Source organism: Monodon monoceros, unplaced genomic scaffold, assembly GCF_005190385.1.
Source record: "Monodon monoceros isolate NGI ecotype Baffin Bay Population unplaced genomic scaffold, NGI_Narwhal_1 Super_Scaffold_11, whole genome shotgun sequence".
Lineage (NCBI taxonomy): Eukaryota > Metazoa > Chordata > Mammalia > Artiodactyla > Monodontidae > Monodon > Monodon monoceros.
In genome coordinates, this window is record NW_021703767.1 from 72,843,826 (window position 1) to 72,865,372 (window position 21,547).

A 21,547-nucleotide genomic window follows, 5' to 3' on the forward strand; every position below is an offset into this window, starting at 1 on the left:
CGTTTTTGTAGTCAGTAAGGGAGGAGAGGACCTATAAAAGAGATAAGACCCCATCATGCCCGGCAGGAGAGAGAGAGGTAGATCATGTGGTCATAAATTGGCAAACTTTAACATGGCTGTTTGGAGGGTCTCTGGTGACATACCTTTGAAAACTTCAGTATATTTGTCTAGCAAAACATTAAGAGTCTATTCTGTTGTTGAGGCTCTCCTTTTCTTCAACTACTACCATGAAGCAATGTCTCATTATGGAGAGGCTCATTTGTTCATCATACTCAACCAGAAGTGACCAGAAGTCCAACATCAAATGATAAATCTGTCTTTATGTCTCATTCCTGAATCTTGAAACCAATCATTTCTACTGGGACTCAACTCTGAAAAAGATAAAAGATCCAAAGGGAAACAAGGGGTCCGAGCAAAAGCAATTCAGATTAAACTTTCACTTAGCATAAGATGTCCCTGACTCGACATCATGGTCCTCAAGGCCAGAAGAATGAAGAAATACAAGCAAGACAAATGAGAAGGGGTCCATGCCCTGAGAGAAGGCAGGAAAACTGCAGTTACCAGAGGAAGTGAATGCTAGAAAGATGGCTCTCCAGCCTGGCTGCATATTGGTACCACCCAGGGGGCCTTAAAAAAAATGCTGTTGCCTGGTTACCACTCCCAGAGACTCTAATTTAATTGGTCTAGGGTATGGCCTGGTTGTCAGAAATGCTAAAAGCTTCCCAAGGTGATTCTAATGTCAGCTCAAGGCTGAGAACCAGTGTTCTGGAGGAAAGATACTTCTGTTCTTGATTCTGTTTACTTTTCTCCATCTGTTACTCTCTCCCATTACCAAGCCAAACTTGGGTCAGCTCGCCCATGCACAGTGAAGCCAATCTACTGACATCGGGTTGTGGTGAAGGAAACTGCAGTGTTTATTGCAGGTCACCAAGCAGGGAGTCCAAACAGCTAGTGCTTAAAAGACCTGAACTCCCCCATGGCTTTCAGGGAAAGGTTTTTAAAGACAGGGTGAGGAAGGGGGGTTTGGGAGGTGCATGATCAGCTCATGGACATTCTTCTGATTGGTTGGTGGTGAGGTAATTGAGAGCCAACATCATCAACCTTCTGGTTCCAAGCAGTCTGGGGTCTACATGCTTGTGGTCAGCATAGGGCTAACTTCTTCCACCTGATGGGGGTTTTGGTAGCTGTCAAACAGCTCAAAGGATATGGCTCAGGATATTAGCTATAGCCCTTGAGATGGAACTAAAGGTCCTTGACTTTGTTTAATGGCTAAACTATTATTATTTTGTCTTCCTTGACTGTTTCCCTTTGTTTTTTCTCATTTCTCCAATTAAATTTACTCTTTGGAACTCAGGGAAGGCCTAGGAGGCTAAAGTTTTCTACAGACAAGAGGCAGGTGGAGGACATGGGGTGGGGGGTTCTGTCCCAGGAAGGTCCCAGAAGATCCTGCTCAGTTACACTACCTGTTCTTAAGAGTCTTTCCCCCTTGCTGTTGGTCAAGGCAGCTTGCCCAGAGCTCAGAGGGGTTGTGCTGACTGCTCAGGTCAAGGAGCGGAAGTCGGCTCTGGGGTGTACCCTCCTGCCTACTAGTGCAGGGACTCAGGCCCAGCCTCCCAGCCTCCAGCTTTCCTCTGCCACACAAGTAGAAAAATTTTCCACTCTCCTGGCAGCGTGCTGCCTACAAAACAAAGCTTGGGGAAGAGTGCCTTGAGTAGTCCAGAAAGTTCCACTAGGAAGAACTACATGGCAGAGGGCAATTTGAGATCTATGCAACCATAATCCTCTTCAGTTCCTTTTCAGTGAAAAGTAAAAGGCTATAGCTTTCACTTCCTGGAGACCTGATTAACCTTTAAAAAAAAATAAAGGGGATCCTTTTTAATTTATCTCAACTGGAAATCAGCCATAGATATCAGAGGCGGAAGACTTAAGTGTTTTTTCTTTAAAACAAAATGCTATTGGGCCATCAGATCATAGTGCTGTCAAATCTGGCACACGTGAAATGCTTGGTAAAGGTAGTGTGTATTATCCAGAGCTGGTATTGGCTAGGCAAACCATCAAACAGAGGCCATGCAACTTGATTTTTGAGCAAGTGCGAGGGCCATACCTGAAAAACCAATTGTTACTAGGAGTTTAGAAAGGACAGCCTGCCTGTGGGGTAGGGAGAGCAGCAAGGGGGAGGATTGCCACATTTTGTTTCTCTTCTCTCTAGGAAGCCAGACAGGGCCCTAAGAACAGCCTGGAGCAGTGATCTCAACCCTTAGTGTGCAACAGAATCACCCCCAGTTTCTGATTCAGTGGGTCTGGGGTGAGGCCTGAGAACTTGCATATCTAACATGTTTCTGGGTGATGGAGATGCTGCCGGTCTGGGACCACACTTTGAGACTTACTGGCTGGGAGGAGGAGAAGCTGAAAAGAAGGTCGTGCCATAATGCTGGAAAACCCTCTGCTGGAACTAGTCCCAAAAGGCTGTGCCCCTGGAAACCAGACTGGGAGCAACTTTTTTCTTAACTTGCAAAAAATAGATGGCTTATTCTTTCACCTGAGAGTGACTCAAACAATCACCATGAGAAGCTTTCTGTCTTGCTAAAAGAAAATTAGGTTAATAACATCTCTTTATGATGATGACTTAAAACACCATTTCTAGCATCTCCATCTGGGCCACTACTGTCCAAAGCCTTTCTGCCTCATCTTCCCACCCCACCTCCAGCTCACACTGGTGGCCTGACAGAATCTCAGAATGTCTTGGTGAACAGCTCTGTGAGATTTTATTAGCACTGAGGGATAAACAGGAGCCTTAACCCCTGTTTTGTCACTAAGTAGCCACATTACTTCTCTCTCTCTGGGCCTTGGCTTCCCCATCAATAAAAGGAGGGTTTTCAACAAGGTAATAAGAAAGAAAATGACAGTATTTTGATATTTATAGTTTACTTGGCACTTGCGTACATATTATCTCAGTTAACCCCTGTGAAATAATTTTTATTCCCTCCCCATTTTTCACAGAGAAAGAGAATTGGAGAAGCACAATAATTTTAAGGACCAATATTAAAAATGGCCACATAGAAAATTCTGCAAAAACTAACATGGAAGACACAGTCCCTTATGTTACTCAGTGTCCCTTATGTAACAATTTATGTGAAAAATTCCTCCTAAAATTAAGTGCCTGATAAATATGTCCCTCCAAAAGACATAATATGCATCATTTTACAGGACAGAATCAACTTCCTAACTCTTCACATTTTTCTTCTGTTTCAGCTGCCAGAAAGCTTAGAGCTAATTATGCCAAGATTATAACAACCATTTAAATCTCAAATTCCTGGTAACATTATCTCTCACATCCTCTAAATCTTAATGCCTAAATGTTTTCTTACATAGATTATCTGTGATTAGCGTGATAGTGTAATTCACCATCTAAGTGGGGCCCTTTGCGGAGTGAAAGAGAACACCATGAATAATTATGCCCAGGTGACAGATGTAAACCAGGACTGTTTCAGGCAAACTGGGATGGGTGGTCACCCTACCTATGGTTGGAAATAGACTTGGCAAAAATTATATACAAAAAACACTCAATTTGACCTTGTAAGTGTGGCAGTTTGGGGTCTCATTAAACTCAATAAAGTCACATAAAAATGAAAATAGATTATAACTCATAAGAAAAAACAGCAACTAATAGGTTCTAAATATACTTGCAAGACTGGGAAGAGAGAGGAAGTAGTGCTGAGGATGGACGCTTCTCCCTTCAAGCATCTCCAAACCCTTCATTTCCTAAAGCCTCTGCCTCCTAAGCCCCATGGGCGTCACATCCTGTGGCCGGTGGCAGCTCTACAATTCCTTATAGGAGGGTCTTAAGCAAGGTCGTCTGTTTAGAAGGGAAAGGGGGAAGGAGGGCTTTAAGCAAACAGTGTAGCACTTTACTGAAGATTGTGGATTTTCCATCTCAAAGAATGGGGTGGTGTTGATGAAGTTGGTGGAGCCCTGAAAAGTCACAGTCACCAGGCAGTCCTACTGCCTCACAAGGGCAAGCCACCCAGTATTTGCTTGCTCACACACTCCCCACCACAACCCCTGCCGAAGACAGGACTGACTGATTGGTCATGGCAAGACCATGGAGACATAGATGGAGGCCACCCGAGGATTGGTGCTTTCAACCAGCTGCCCTGTTTCATACCCAGACACATTGCTTGATGCCTTTTCCACCTTCCCCTTCTCCAGTCACAGAAGTGTAACTGAACAGGTCTTCCACAAACAGAACCCCATGTCCTCTGCCTGCCTCTTGTCTGTAAAAAAACCTTAACCTCCTAGGCCTTCCCCAAATTCCAAAGAATAAATTTAATCAGAGAAGTGAGAAAATGCAGAAAGAAAGGAAAACAGTCAAGCAAGACAAAATAATAATAGTTTAGCTATTAAAGTCAAGGATCGTTAGTTCCTCCTTGAGGGCTATAGATAATATCCTGAGCCATATCCTTTGAGCTGTTTGACAGCTACCAAAACCCCCACGAGGTGGAAGAAGTTGACTGCATGCTGCACACAAGCACGTGGACCCCAGACCAGTTGGAATCAGGAGGTTGATGATGTTGACTCTCAATTATCTCACCACCGACCAATCAGAAGAATGTCCACGAATCACACCCCCCCAACCCCTCGCCCTCACCCTGTCTTTAAAAACCTTTCCCTAAAAGCTTTTGAGGAGTTCGGGGCTTTTAAGCATAAGCAGCCTGGACTCCATGCTTGGTGTCCTGCAATAAACACTGCAGTTTCCTTCACCACAACCAGGTGTCAGTGGATTGGCTTTACTGTGCACAGGTGAGCTGACCCAAGTTTGGTCTGGTAGCAGAGGCAGGTGAGCTTGTTTCAGCCAGGTGAGTCAGGGGTGAGGGGTGGGCTGAGTCTTGGGTGTTGACAAAAGAGGGGCAGGTGTGTTTGGACAATGAGCAGGCCTCAGAGGCCAAACGTGCACGGTTGGGCTTCCTGGAGCTCAAGAATCCCCTCTGTCCTTCCTCCTCATCTCTCTAACAAGTCCAGTTAAACTCTGCCCCTCTCGGTTCACTGCCGGGCTGGCCCCCGGAGCCTCACCTCGGTTGCAGAAAGCCGCTGCGTCCCTTCCAAGAACCAACACTAGAGGTCGCCTTTCTCCAGCGTCAGGCAAGTTGACGCGGAAGGAGACAGTCCAGCTTCTGCTTAAATTGCACGTTGGTGGGCGGGCCCAGTGGCCCCGATTCCGGGCCAGTTCCTGGACGGCACGCGTCCCAAGTGGGAAGGCGTGGTTCCGGCCTGAAGAGGAGGCTGAGCCACGAAGCTCTGAGGAGATGCAGCGCTGGGTTGAACAGTGAGGTGTGAGCAGGTGAGGAAAAGACCAAATCCGGGTAGAAATACTTTGCACAAGAGATGAAACTTCCAGGAGCAACAAAAGCCCGTGCAGTCTGAAGAGCCCATGAGATAAAGTGTGTGTGTGGATTTTAAAGTGCTACCCACACCCTTTTAAGTGGCCTGTTATTCTCTGCAGATATGGACACTGTGTAAGGGAGGCCCAGGTGTCCCATAAAGGCCGTCTTGGGCCAGGGCTCACAGGAGGGCCCCCAGCCTGGCTTGCCTGTGGCTCTCTCCCCCTTGTGCTCTTCTTGGCCAAGGTTTTCCCAGAGACCTAGTTTTCTGTGTAAAAAGGGAGGGTAGCTTGCAAAAGGCAATTCTACAATCTTTAGTTTTCTGGTCACAGCCGTTTTTAGCTGGAAGCCGGAAGGGCTGTTTCTGTGAGTAGCTGGGAGCTGAGGTTCAGGGAGGTTAAATACCTTGCTGGGACTAGACTAGAACTCCCACCTGCTTACTCCAAAGCGGCACTCCCTCACTGCCCCGGCTGCCTCTTCTCACTGGAGAGCTACTAGAGCTGAAAAGAAAACTGCCTGGGCTGAAAAACTTTAAACTCGGCAAGGGCCTCAAAACAAAACCAAAACAGAAAACGAACAGAAGCAAGCATACCTCTGGGCCCTGTGAGCAGTCCCTCAGTCCCTGAGGCAGTGCCAAACTAACATCCACCAGCCCTCGACTTGAGGCTTCGGGATGGACAAAAAGCTCAGCTGCCTGTCTCTGTACTGTAGAGTGCTATAGCACCCCAAGTGATTCTTCCTCCAGACCATATGGCAGAGCTCAGGTGGGGTGGTTATGCACCACCTGTGCTCCTTGCGTCCCAAGTGAAGTGCAGCCGTTTGTGTCTTCAGTTGAAGAAGAGATAGGAGATGTTTCCACATAAAGCTCAAGGGAGCCGGGCAGGTCCACAAATATGGCACATGGTGGCCCCTCCTCTTCCCGTTGGGAGGAACAGCGCAATCCATTGCCCACATGTAAAGTGACCTAGAGGTCCTCCCTCAACAGACCATCCAAGCCAGGCATCCTCAGGGGCTACGAATCATGCTGATTTGTGGCACATAATGAAGGTCTGTGTAGTGGCAGAACCAGTGTTTAATGTACATGTGAATTTACTCACCCGGCTGAGCACTAGCTCTCTCTCCTGCTAGAGTGTGAGCGTCTTGAGGACGATTCACTTAGTGTGGCAATTCACTTAGATGTGTCTCTCCCACAAGCCTGGACACAAGGCAGATGGGTGCTTTAGGGAGTACTCTTCCAATCCAACCGCTTCTTAACCTCACTGCAGAACTGAATTAAGCTGCTTCTCTTGGGAGAAATTGTTATTCCGGAACACAGGGAGGATCCTTGGATGTAACAAGTCAACATTTTGAAACACGAAAACCATCAAAAGGCATCTGTTTATTATTATTTTTAATTAACTCCTAAAGAAAGAGCCCTTCATAAACGGTTCTGAGTGTCTACCAAGAGCACATGTTGTCATATTTCTTCTCTGTTTCTCTCTCAAGAACCAAAAAAAATTTTTTCCCCAAGAGAGTGCCTTCCTCGATGTGTTTCACCACCACCCTTGAGAAACTGGATTGTGCCAGAAGGGAGGGAATCCTTGAGAGCAGGCTGTTATTCCACTTTTCTCGACTTTGACTTGACTTATCTTTAAACTGTCAGGGAATAAGACAAAATATCCCTCAGATTTTTATGTGTTTTCCTTGCTGGTGGATATAAGTAAGATTTCTTCTACGTATTGCCAAAATGTCCCCAAGCTCCAGCCTGTGGCTACAAGGAAGGTCATGTTAACATAAAAGTCACATTTTAATTTTCTGTCACCTACACCCACCTGATTGAGGATCTCAGCCCACCCCGCCAGCATCTCCCACCACCCGCACTCATTTCTGGGAATCCCCTGAGTGGTAGACCTGTTTAAGGTCAGCTCCCTCACGCACTGCCCTCCAGCCACTGTTCACGCTCCTGCCCCAGGGCTTCATGGCTTTCTGGCTTCATCACCCAACCAGACAGATCCCAGAAAGGATTCACCAGGCATGACCACTCTGCTAAATCAGTTCTGCACCAAAATAAACATAACCCCCAAATGACCCCTTTCTCAGGACTTTGCCTGGAAAAAAAGGAGTTTAACCCATTTAACTGCATAAGCTTAACTGAGTAAGATTATATGTGGGAAACCCAGAAAATGAGTTAAATTTGGAGGAGATAGAATCTAGGGTAAATTTTCTTTCTTCTCTTTTGCTTTCTATTACAATTGATTGCATTTTTCATTTTCTTCCAAGATCTGTTAGTGTGAGATGATTATTTGATGATGAAATGATTCATTCAAATAAGTGATCCTATGCATGACATCAGCGTGATAACCAGGCCTCATTTCCTTGGAACTGGGCTATCCATCCTTGTCCCAGGCCACTTTCAGTCTCTTTAAACGATTTAACCCAGGCTTACAACCTGCTGGCTGCTGCTTTTCAAAACTCTCATTCTGGCCACAGTCGTTATTTTTAAAACGTGTATAAAGTTGAAGGTCACGTGGCAATTAAGCCTGCAGAGAATGCTTGGATTTGATACAGTTGCCAGGGAAAAAAATATACCTCTCTTTCCTGTTGTTTCCACCTCTTGCCTGCTCGAAATAGGATTTGCATCTCTGTGGGTGGGTTATGGTTAGTTCGAACCTAATCATTTTTCCCTGCCTCAGAAATCTTTATCTTTTGTCATGAATCTTTTCAAGGAGAAGGTTGTCACTGACAATTGTTTCTCTTCCCCACCAGCGGGAAGGGCATGACTGTCATCCCACCTGCCAGTGTCTGAGTCCCTCTGTTTCAGAGGCAAGAGGCTCTCCCGGATGTCTCTTTGTTCTTTCTTAGTTCTCAGACTGATCAGGCTGCTATCCCAAGGGAACTGATAGAGCCTTGGGGTTGGTGATACATGTGCCCCTGGATTAGAGGCATTTGCCTTAGGGGAAACACAGAGACCCCTCTCATGTTAGGGTATTTTCCCCCAGCCTTTCCTTACAAAAACAAAGGGGACCATCTGGACCAGCCATTTCTAACTGAGAATAATGTAATAATTCTAGACACACAACAGTCTCCCCCCAAACCTAGTCTCATGCCCTGATAATGGAAGTATTAATCACTAATGTTCATTAAGTACTTGCTATGTGCCAGGTGCTATACTAAGCGTTGTACATGTATTATTTTGTTTAAGCCTCGTAACAGTCCCATGAAGTAACTAATGATATTATGCCTGCTTTACAGTGAAGCACACACTGGGAGCGTTGTCAGAAATAAATCTTTTTGCCTTCACAATTCTGATGCAAAAATTGGTCCCAGGTGGGTTGTCCTAAGACTCAGGGTGTGTTAGCCACGCACGTGAAGCGTTTTCCACAACAGCATGGAGTTGGGGGGCCGGAGAGGGCTGTTGCCTGATCCTTCTTAGACCCAAGAATAGTTCCAGTTGCAGACAGGCTGGCTTTGTTATCAGAAAACTCACTTAGGAGCTGAATACACCCCTCCTAGGATCACTGGCCTTTAATTTTCAGGGACCTGTGGAGAGGTTAGGCAGGAACTGTTGGATGCCCCTGGCCCAATCTTTAGCCCATTTTAAAATCAGGTTGGCTGTTTCCTTATTGTTGAATTTTAAGCATTCTTTGTATATTTGGGGGAAATATTTTCTCCCATTCTGTGACTTGTCATCCTCTGAACAGTGTCTTTCACAAAGCAGAAGTTTTTCATTTTAATGAAGTTCAACTTATCAAATTTCTCTTTCATGTTGTACCTAAAAAGTCATTGCCAAACCCAAGATCACTTAGATTTTCTCCTATGTTATCTTCTCAAAGTTTTAAAGTTTTGCATTTTACATTTACATCCATGATCCATTTTGAGTTAATTTTTATGAAAAGTGTAACGTCTGTGTCTAGATTCATATTTTTACATGTGAATGTCCAGTTATTCCAGCACCATTTATTGAAAAGACTATCCTTTCTCCATTGAATTGCCTTTGCAATTCAATTTGTCAAAGATAAATTGACAACATTTATGTGGACCCACTTCTTTTTTATCATCTCACTTGCTTTTATTATTTTTTTCTAGCTTTACTGAAGTATGATTAACAAGTAAATATTGTATATATTTAGGTTGTACAATGTGATTTTTTAAGGTGTACAATGTGATGATTTTTTTTTTTTTTTTGCCATACGCGGGCCTCTCACTGCTGTGGTCTCTCCCGTTGCAGAGCAACAGGCTCCGGACGCATAGGCTCAGCGGCCGTGGCTCACGGGCGCAGCCGCTCCGCGGCATGCGGGATCCTCCCGGACCGGGGCATGAACCCGTGTCCCCTGCATCGGCAGGCGGACTCTCAACCACTGCGCCACCAGGGAAGCCCCAATGTGATGATTTAATATATGTATACATTGTGAAATGATTACCACAATCAAGTTAACTAACACATCCATCACCTCCCATAATTACCTTTGTGTGTGTGTGTGTGTGGTGAGAACGCTTAAGATTTACTCTCTTAGCAAATTTCAAGTATATAATACAGTATTAACTATAATCACCATGCCATACATTAGATCCCCAGAAATTATTCATCTTATAACTAAAAGTTTGTACACTTTAACCAACATCTCTCCACCTCCCCCTATCCTACCCCTAGCCCCAGCCCCTGGCAACCACCATTCTACTTTCTGGTTCTATGAATTCAACTCTTTCAGATTCTACATATAAATGAGAACACATGTCTTTCTGTGTTTGACTTATTTCACTTAGTGTAATGTCCTCCAGGTTCATCCATATTGTCACAAATGGCAGAATTTCTTTTTTCATGCCTGAATAATATTCCATTGAATATATATATATATATATATATATATCACATTTTTTTATCCATTTATCTGTCAACAGACACTTAGGTTGTTTCCATATCTTGACTATTGTGAATAATGCTGTAATAAACATGGAGTGCAGATACTTCTTTGAGATACTGATTTTATTTCTTTTGGGTGTATACTCAGAAGTGGGATTGCTGGCTAGCCAAAGCAATCTTAAGAAAGCTGGAAGAATCACACGTCCTGATTTTAAACTATATTACAAACCTATACTAATCAAAACACCATGGTATTGGGATAAAAACAGGCACAGAGACCAATAAAACAGACAAGAGAGCCCAGCAATAAACCCTCGCATATGTGGTCAACTAATCTTTGGGAAGTGCACCAAGAATACAAATGGGGAAAAGATAGTCCTTGCAATAAATAGTGTCGTGAAAACTGGATATCCACATGCCAAAGAATGAAACTGGACCCTTATCTTACACCATATACAAAGATTAACTTGAAAGGGATTAAAGACTTAAGTGTGGGTTTATTTCTGGGCTCCACATTTTGTTCCATTGATCTATGTGTCTACTCTTTCACCAATACAAGACTGTCTTGATTATTGCAGCTTTATAGTAAGTCTTGAAGTTAGATAGTGTCCGTCCTCTGACTTTGTTCTTCTTCAATGTCGTGATGGCTATTCTGAGTATGGACAGGATTTTGATAGGTAGAAATGGAGGTGAGAGCACTCAGGAGAGGGAACTGAGCAAAGGTTCAATATAGGGAAGGGGGAGATGCACTGGAGGACAGTGAGTAGTTCCAGTTGTCTGTACCCTAGCTTTATAAATGTAGTAAGACTGTGTTTCCTAGAAAATGGATGCTTCCAGTCACAGGTAGGGTTGTGCTTTCCCATGGGAATTTGAGTACCCAGGCCTGGAGAGGAAGAGGGGAAGGAGATCTTAGAAACACTTGTGACTGGCTGTCAAGGGCATTTTGCCAGCCATGGAGACTGGATTTAATATTGTGAACTTTTGTTGATAACATGTCTAACTTTCAGTCTGATATAAGGACAGAGAGAGAGAGCCCCCAAAGGGTTTTCCTGGGCAGTTGGTGATACTTGGGAGAAGGCCCTGATTTGGAGTCAGGAGACCTGAGTTCTAGCTTGGGCTCTGCCATTTCTGACCTCATTATGTGGGACAGTTCACTTCCCCCTCTGTGTCCCAGCTCCTCCATCTCTACTGTGGGGTGATTAGAGGTGCCCTATCAGATTCCCAGGGAAGAGATTATGAGAAGCAGTTAGGCAATGTGTATGTAAACTATGAAGCACTACACAAGTGTAAGCAATTATGAAGGAGGTGATCCTTGAAGGAAAGGCACTGTAAGGCATGCAGCATATAGTCGTCGTGTTTCACTTTTCTGCTTCCTTTCCCAAGTAACAGAGCATGCATCTCATCAGTGGGTTTTCATAAGTAATTAGGAGCATCAGTGAGGATGCTCCATATACAGACCCAATCCTGCCCTAGATTTGCTTTTGTATATGTGTAAATTCCTGGAAGGCAAAGGACCTACCATTTTTCTGTATGCCCATGGTTCCTAGCACAGTGTCTTACATGTAGGAGACATTCAGTGAGTACAACGTTGGCTTTTTAAAAACAAAACATATTGGGCTTGATAGGTGTTTATATGATAACATTAGCTGGTCACAAGCTTAGCATGAATCAGATGGTTAAAAAAGTATGTGTGCAATACTTAGTAAAGGAAAAAATGCACACATGCCATGACGCAGCCATTCCAGTCACAGCTACTGACCCTAGAGAGACTCCCACACATAAGCACCAGGAGTCGTGATCGACAGTGTTCATCTCATCATTGCCTGTAATGGAAACAACCTAAATGCCCGTCGGACAGGGGCATGAATAAACACATTTTAGAAAATTCAATGGGTTGCTGAATCACAGTTAAAATGAATCAAATCTCAAAAACTTAAGGTATAGAAAAATACATACAGTGTGTCACAATTTATCTGAAGCTGAAAACGTGTAAAACAATGCTAAGTACTGTTGATTCATACGTTTAACCATATGAAAGCATACATGGGAAGGATTAATCACAGAGTTCTTTTTTTCATTTTTATTGAAATATAGTTGATTTAAACGCAGAGTTCTGATAATGGTTTCTCTAGGGGAGACAGGGAAGGGAGAGTGAAAGGGGTGAGGCTTCAGTTGTAGCTGTACTATCTGAAGAAAGTGTGGCTTAAAAGGTGACTTGAAGTCTGCAGCAAATGTAGCATCATAGTATATTGCCAAAGCAGAGGGGTGGGTTATTAAGTGATTATTTTACTCAATGCTTCTTATATACCTGATATATTTCACAACTTGAAAAGCCCTTTGTCAACAAGGGTTGGGAGAGCTTTAAATGAAGGTTAGGCTACCCTAATAAAAGCAGTGTGCCCCAAACTAGACACAGGATCAGTCTCTCAATTCTGCCATGTGGTGGCACCACACTCCCCAGGGAACACTGACAAATCAGAGCCCAAGGGGTGGGGAGGGGGGGTGGGTTGGATGCTGGAGGGCTCAGGAACTTTCTAGTGTGAGGAAAGTTAAAGGAACAGGAAATGTTTAACTTGGAATAGAGAGGATTCAAAGGGACATAGGACCCCAGCCTTCAAATATCTCAAGTGGGGCAGAAAGCATCCTCCATACCCCGTGTGGTCCCACAGGAGCAAGTGGGGTAGAAGCTGGGAGGGAGAGGGGCAGATCCCACTCACCCTCAGAGCCACAGCTGTGGGACTCTGGATGCCTTGCCCAGCAGTGATAAGGATGAGCAGCTGATCTTCCAGGCTCTGGGGATGCTGCAGGGGGCATTCTTGCTCTGTGTCAGAGGTTGGCTAGGTAACCTACAAGATCCTTTCTGCTGCTGAGATCCTTACAAATTCAAATTTATATGAGTCTATAGTTGTAAAACTATTACAACATTTATTTTTAGTGCTGATATTCCAAAAGGTAACAATAATGAATATTATTCTATCGTCATATCTTCTAGGAGTTTCTATTTTTTTTTTTAAGCTTTTTTTTTTGGTTGCACCAGGTTTCAGTTGTGGCAGGTGGGCTCCCTAGTTGTGGCTCACAGGCTTCTTAGTTGCAGCACATGTGCTCCTTAGTTGCGGCTCACGGACTCCTTAGTTGTGGCATGTGAACTCTTAGTTGCAACATGCATGTGGGATTTAGTTGCCTGGCCAGGGATCGAACCCACATCCCCTGCATTGAGAGGCGGACTCTCAACCACTGCGCCACCAGGGAAGCCCCTAGATTCATCTGTTCTTGTATGTATCTGTAGTTCGTTCCTTTTTGTTACTGAGTAGTATCCCACTGTATGGATTTATCACAGTTTGAAGTATTCACCACATAGATATTCATCTGTTCACCAGTTGATGGATATTAGAGTTGTTTCCACTTTGAGTCAGTAAGAATAAAGCTGCTGTGAACATTCATGTAGCAGGTCTTTATGTGGACATATGTTTTTATTTCCCTTGGGTAAATACCTCGGTGTGTGGAATTGCTGGGTCATATGATATGTGTGTATTTAACTTTATGAGAAACTGTCAAAGTGCTCTCCAAAGTGGCTGTGCTATTTTGCACTCCCACCAGCAATATCTGAGGCGTTCTGTTGCTCCACATCCTCACTAACACTTTGTATGGTAAGTCTTTTTAATTTTAACCATTCTAGTGGGTCTATGGTGACATCTCATTTCAGTTTTAATTTGTATTTTCCTAGTGACTAATGATGTTGAACATGCTTATTAGCTGTTCATATAATTTTTTTGATGAGGTGTCTGTTCATTCTTTTGTCCATTTCTTTAATCGAGTTGTTTGTCTTCTTCTTACTAAATTGTAAAAGTTCTTTATGTATAAAGCATATAAGAACTTCATCAGATATATTTGCCAATATTTACCTCCCAGTCTGTGGCTTGTCTTTCATTTTCTTGACAATGTCTTTTTTTCTGTTCTCTTTTTTTTTAAAGTTTTTAATTTAATTTAATTTAATTTTTATACAGCAGGTTCTTATTAGTCATCAGTTTTATACACATCAGTGTATACATGTCAATCCCAATCACCCAATTCATCCCACCACCACCACCACCCCTCCGCGGCTTTCCCCCCTTGGTGTCCATACGTTTGTTCTCTACATCTGTGTCTCTATTTCTGCCCTGCAAACCGGTTCATCTGTACCATTTTTCTAGGTTCCACATATATGCGTTAATATACGATATTTGTTTTTCTCTTTCTTACTTACATCACTCTGTATGACAGTCTCTAGATCCATCCACGTCTCAACAAATGACCCAATTTCGTTCCTTTTTATGGCTGAGTAATATTCCATTGTATATATGTACCATACCTTCTTTATCCATTCGTCTGTCGATGGGCATTTAGGTTGCTTCCATGACCTGGCTATTGTAAATAGTGCTGCAATGAACATTGGGGGGTGCATGTGTCTTTTTGAATTGTGGTTTTCTCTGGGTATATGCCCAGTAGTGGGATTGCTGGATCGTATGGTAATTCTATTTTTAGTTATTTAAGGAACCTCCATACTGTTCTCCATAGTGACTGTATCAGTTTACACTCCCACCAACAGTGCAGGAGGGTTCCCTTTTCTCCACACCCTCTCCAGCATTTGTTGTTTGTAGATTTTCTGATGATGCCCATTCTAACTGGTGTAAGGTGACTGTAGTTTTGATTTGCATTTCTCTAATAATTAGTGATGTTGAGCAGCTTTTCATGTGCTTCTTGGCCATCTGTATGTCTTCTTTGGAGAAATGTCTATTTAGGTCTTCTGCCCATTTTTGGATTGGGTTGTTTGTTTTTTTAATATTGAGCTGCATGAGCTGTTTATATATTTTGGAGATTAATCCTTTGTCCGTTGATTCGTTTGCAAAATTTTCTCCCATTCTGAGCGTTGTCTTTTCGTCTTGTTTATGGTTTCCTTTGCTGTGCAAAAGCTTTTTTTTTTAACATAACAAAAGACACCTTTATTGCTTTTGTCACTTAGGAAATTCTAAGGGTTTTAGGAGCTCTATGACTTTAATGGGGATAAAGACCAGATATATGTTTCTTATTATAAATCACAATATCACACAGCCCACTCAAAAGTTTCAGCCAAGGGCTTCCCTGGTAGCGTGGTGGTTGAGAGTCCGCCTGCCGATGCAGGGGACACGGGTTTGTGCCCTGGTCTGGGAGGATCCCACATGCCGCGGAGCGGCTGGGCCCGTGAGCCATGGCCTCTGAGCCTGCACATCCGGAGCCTGTGCTCCGCAACGGGAGAGGCCACAACAGTGAGAGGCCTGCGTACCGCCAAAAAAAAAAGTTTCAGCCAAAGTAAATACTCAGTGCCTTTGAAGAAGAAAAAAATACCTGCATATTTAAATATTGCAGGCATTCAAGATTTCATAGACTCTTGTTTCCTAGCCCTGGTCCTAAAATAGGTTTAAACTGAGTGTGTTCTTCCTCAGGACAGCCTGGTCTGATAATGGATGGGATGTTAATCACCCCAATGAACCATTCTCTAATTTGCTGGATCACATTCTTTGTTTATTCCTGTTTCCTTGGAGAATATCTTGTAAAATTTATTTACAACTGTTTGTAGTTTGGCCAAACTAAAAGTATGAATATCTAGGACACAGATTTATAATTAGCTGAACCAGTGTTTCCCCCAAGATTTTTAACCTTAACTTTGAAATGGTGAAAACACCTTCACGAAGGAGCAATGCTACATATGGACAACTTTCTTTCCTCTTGTTTCAGAGAAAGAAGTACTTTGCTTCCCTTATAGGTTTTACCATTCTGCCTGTTTATAATCTCAATAATGATTTTTTTCATCAAATGTTTATGTGGTATTATTTTATTGATATAGCAGCTATTTTGCCAGATCCTGAAAATATAAAGGTAAACAGGATATGATGCTTACTCTTAAGGATCGTACAGTCTAGAAGGAGATTTAGACATATGTGGGATGACACATATGTCTATAACATATTAAAAGATAACAAGTGTTTAGAAAGAAGTGTGGACAGTCCTAGGAGATCACAGATAGTGCTATAAAAAATTAATACAAGGAAACTTCAGTTAAACAGAGTCAGGGAATTCCCTGGCAGGCCAGTGGTTAGGACTCCACGCTTCCACTGCAGGGGTCCCGGGTTCAATACATGTTTGGGGAACTAAGATCCTGCAAGCTGCTGGGTGTGGCCAAAAAAACCAAAAACCGAAACAAACAAACAAAAAAATAGGGTCAGGCGACCAGAAGGGGGAGCTCTCATGCCCTATGACCAACAATAGTGGGAGCTCAACAGGAAGAAGACTTCTTCCTCCTTCCTGGCAAGAGCTTAGCCAATGAGAGACAGTCACAATTCAGCCAATGAAAAGTCATGGAGTCTTTGTTTACTGTAGGCCCCCAAAGTTCCTTTTCCCCTCTATGAAATAATTCTCCTCTCCATTTTTTCTGGGGACTTCCACATGGCTTGCCATGCTGCAGATCCTGAATTACAATTCTTTATTTTTTTCTTTTTAATAAATAGGTGTTTTCTGTTTATTTTTCTTTTTATACAGCAGGTTCTTATTAGTCATCAATTTTATACACATCAGTGTATACATGTCAATCCCAATCACCCAGTTCATCCCACCACCCCCACCACCCGTGGCTTCCCCCCCTTGGTGTCCATACGTTTGTTCTCTACATCTGTGTCTCAATTTTTGCCGTGCAAAACGGTTCGTCTGTACCATTTTTCTAGGTTCCACATATATGCGTTAATATACGACATTTGTTTTTCTCTTTCTGACTTATTTCACTCTGTATGACAGTCTCTAGATCCATCCACATGTCAACAAATGACCCAATTTCGTTCCTTTTTATGGCTGAGTAATATTCCATTTTATATATATACCGTACCTTCTTTATCCATTCGTCTGTCGATGGTCATTTAGGTTGCTTCCATGACCTGGCTATTGTAAATAGTGCTGCAATGAACATTGGGGTGCATGTGTCTTTTTGAATTGTGGTTTTCTCTGGGTATATGCCCAGTAGTGGGATTGCTGGGTCATGTGGTAATTCTATTTTTAGTTATTTAAGGAACCTCCATACTGTTCTCCATAGTGGCTGTATCAGTTTACATTCCCACCAACAGTGCAAGAGGGTTCCCTTTTCTCCACACCCTCTCCAGCATTTGTTGTTTGTAGATTTTCTGATGATGCCCATTCTAACCAGTGTGAGGTGATACCTCACTGTAGTTTTGAGTTGCATTTCTCTAATAATTCACTAATTATTGTTGAGCAGCTTTTCATGTGCTTCTTGGCCATCTGTATGTCTTCTTTGGAGAAATGTCTATTTAGGTCTTCTGCTCATTTTTGGACTGGGTTGTTTGTTTTTTTAATATTGAGCTGCATGAGCTGTTTATATATTTTGGAGATTAATCCTTTGTCCGTTGATTCATTTGCAAATATTTTCTCCCATTCTGAGGGTTGTCTTTTCATCTTGTTTATGGTTTCCTTTGCTGTGCAAAAGCTTTTAAGTTTCATTAGGTCCCATTTGTTTATTTTTGTTTTTATTTCCATTACTCTAGGAGGTGGATCAAAAAACATCTTGCTGTGATTTATATCAAAGAGTATTCTTCCTATGTTTTCCTCTAAGAGTTTTACAGTGTCTGGTCTTACATTTAGGTCTCTAATCCATTTTGAGTTTATTTTTGTGTATGGTGTTAGGGAGTGTTCTAATTTCATTCTTTTACAAGTAGCTGTCCAGTTTTCCCAGCACCATTTGTTTAAGAGACTGTCTTTTCTCCATTGTATATCCTTGCCTCCTTTGTCATAGATTAGTTGACCATAGGTGTGTGGGTTTACCTCTGGGCTTTCTATCTTGTTCCATTGATCTATATTTCTGTTTTTTGTGCCAGTACCATATTGTCTTGATTACTGTAGCTTTGTAGTATAGTCTGAAGTCAGGGAGTCTGATTCCTCCAGCTCCCTTTTTTTCCCTCAAGACTGCTTTGGCTATTCGGGGTCTTTTGTGTCTCCATACAAATTTTAAGAGCTTTTGTTCTAGTTCCATAAAAAAAATGCCATTGGTAATTTGATAGGGATTGCATTGAATCTGTAGATTGCTTTAGGTAGTAGAGTCATTTTCACAATATTGATTCTTCCAATCCAAGAACATGGTATATCTCTCCACCTGTTTGTATCATCTTTAATTTCTTTCATCAGTGTCTTATAGTTTTCTGCATACAGGTCTTTTGTCTCCCTAGGAAGGTTTACTCCTAGATATTTCTTTTTGTTGCAATGGTAAATGGGAATGTTTCCTTAATTTCTCTTTCAGAGTTTTCATCATTAGTGTATAGGAATGCAAGAGATTTCTGTGTATTAATTTTGTATCCTGCAACTTTACCAAATTCATTGATTAGCTCTAGTAGTTTTCTGGTGGCATCTTTAGGATTCTCTATGTATAGTATCATGTCATCTGCAAACAGTGACAGTTTTACTTCTTCTTTTCCAACTTGTATTCTTTTTATTTCTTTTTCTTCTCTGATTGCCGAGGCTAGGACTTCCAAAACTATGTTGAATAATAGCGGTGAGAGTGGATATCCTTGTCTTGTTCCTGATCTTAGAGGAAATGTTTTCAGTTTTTCACCATTGAGAATGATGTTTGCTGTGGGTTTGTCGTATATGGCCTTTATTATGTTGAGGTAGTTTCCCTCTATGCCCACTTTCTGGAGAGTTTTTATCATAAATTGGTGTTGAATTTTGTCAAAAGCTTTTTCTGCATCTATTGAGATGATCATATGGTTTTTATTCTTCAATTTGTTAATATGGTGTATCACATTGATTGATTTGTGTATATTGAAGAATCTTTGCATCCCTGGGATAAATCCCACTTGATCATGGTGTATGATCCTTTTAATGTGTTGTTGGATTCTGTTTGCTAGTATTTTGTTGAGGATTTTTGCATCTATATTCATCAGTGATATTGGTCTGTAATTTTCTTTTTCTGTAGTATCTTTTTCTGGTTTTGGTATCAGGGTGATGATGGCCTCATAGAATGAGTTTGGGAGTGTTCCTTGCTCTGCAATTTTTTGGAAGAGTTTGAGAAGGAAACATCTCAAAATGTTTGATAGAATTCACCTGTGAAGCCATCTGGTCCTGGACTTTTGTTTGTTGGAAGATTTTTAATCACAGTTTCAATTTCATTACTTGTGATTGGTCTGTTCATATTTTCTATTTCTTCCTGGTTCAGTCTTGGAAGGTTATACCTTTTGAAGAATTTGTCCATTTCTTCCAGGTTGTCCATTTTATTGGCATAGAGTTGCTGGTAGTAGTCTCTTAGGATGCTTTGTATTTCTGCGGTGTCTATTGTAACTTCTCCTTTTTCATTTCTAATTTTATTGATATGAGTCCTCTCCCTCTTTTTCTTGATGAGTCTGGCTAACGGTTTATCAATTTTGTTTATCTTCTCAAAGAACCAGCTTTTAGTTTTATTGATCTTTGCTATTGTTTTCTTTGTTTCTATTTCATTTATTTCTGCTCTGATCTTTATGATTTCTTTCCTTCTGCTAACTTTGGGTTTTGTTTGTTCTTCTTTCTCTAGTTCCTTTTGGTGTAAGGTTAGATTGTTTATTTGAGATTTTTCTTGTTTCTTGAGGTAGGCTTGTATAACTATAAACTTCCCTCTTAGAACTGCTTTTGCTGCATCCCATAGGTTTTGGATTGTTGTGTTTTCATTGTCATTTGTCTCTAGGTATTTTCTGATTTCCTCTTTGATTTCTTAAGTGATCTCTTGGTTATTTAGTAACATAGTGTTTAGCCTCCATGTGTTTGTGTTTTTTACATTTTTTCCCCTGTAATTCATTTCTAATCTCATAGCATTGTGGTCAGAAAAGATGTTGATATGATTTCAGTTTTCTTAAATTTACTGAGGCTTGATTTGTGACCCAAGATGTAATCTGTCCTGGAGAATGTTCCATGCGCACTTGAGAAGAAAGTGTAATCTGCTGTTTTTGGGTGCAATGTCCTATAAATATCAATTAAATCTATCTGGTCTATTGTGTCATTTAAAGCTTCCGTTTCCTTATCTATTTTCATGTTGGATGATCTGTCCATTGGTTTAAGTGAGGTGTTAAAGTCCCCCACTATTATTGTGTTACTATCGATTTCCTCTTTTATAGCTGTTAGCAGTTGCCTTATGTATTGAGGTGCTCCTATGTTGGGTGCATATATATTTATAATTGTTATATCTTCTTCTTGGATTGATCCCTTGTTCATTATGTAGTGTCCTTCCTTGTCTCTTGTAACATTCTTTACTTTAAAGTCTATTTTATCTGATATGAGTATTGCTATTCCAGCTTTCTTTTGATTTCCATTTGTATGGAATATCTTTTTCCATGCCCTCACTTTCAGTCTGTATGTGTCCCTAGGTCTGAAGTGGGTCTCTTGTAGACAGCATATATACGGGTCTTGTTTTTTGTATCCATTCAGTGAGCCTGTGTCTTTTGGTTGGAGCATTTAATCTATTCACGTTTAAGGTAATTATGGATACGTATGTTCCTATGACCATTTTCTTAATTGTTTTGGTTTGTTTTTGTAGGTCCTTTTCTTCTCTTGTGTTTCCCACTTAGAGAAGTTCCTTTAGCATTTTTTGCAGAGCTTGTTTGGTGGTGCTGAATTCTCTTAGCTTCTGCTTGTCTGTAAAGCTTTTGATTTCTCCATTGAATCTGAATGAGATCCTTGCCGGGTAGAGTCATCTTGGTTGTAGGTTCTTCCCTTTCATCACTTTAAATATATCATGCCACTCCCTTCTGGCTTGTAGAGTTTCTGCTGAGAAATCAGCTGTTAACCTTATGGGAGTTCCCTTGTATGTTATTTGTCATTTTTCCCTTGCTGCTTTCAATAATTTTTCTTTGTCTTTAATTTTTGCCAATTTGATTACTATGTGTCTTGGTGTGTTTCTCCTTGGGTTTATCCTGTATGGGACTCGCTGCACTTCTTAGACTTGGGTGGCTATTTCCTTTCCCATGTTAGGGAAGTTTTCAACTATAATCTCTGCAAATATTTTCTCTGGTCCTTCCTCTCTCTCTTCTCCTTCTGGGACCCCTATAATGCAAATATTGTTGCGTTTAATGTTGTCCCAGAGGTCTCTTAGGCTCTCTTCATTTATTTTCATTCTTTTTTCTTTATTCTGTTCAGCAGTGAATTCCACCATTCTGTCTTCCAGGTCACTTATCCGTACTTCTGCCTTAGTTTTTCTGCTATTGATTCCTTCTAGTGTAGTTTTCATTTCAGTTATTGTATTGTTCATCTCTGTTTGTTTGTTATTTAATTCTACTATGTCTTTGTTAAACAT

General features: G+C 41.7%; 1 protein-coding gene across 2 annotated transcripts in view; it reads left to right on the top strand.

Annotated features, from left to right (window-relative positions):
- APOD (apolipoprotein D) overlaps positions 1 to 21,547 on the top strand; it is an 83,980-nt gene that overhangs the window by 23,087 nt on the left and 39,346 nt on the right. Inside the window, exon 1 of one of the 2 annotated variants that reach the window (XM_029214642.1) lies at positions 5,321 to 5,338. The exons of the other annotated variant lie outside the window; for it this stretch is intronic. The gene's annotated coding sequence lies outside the window, so the exon portion shown is untranslated. Of the gene's footprint in view, positions 1 to 5,320; positions 5,339 to 21,547 lie in introns of those variants that run through there. 2 annotated transcript variants of the gene reach the window in all.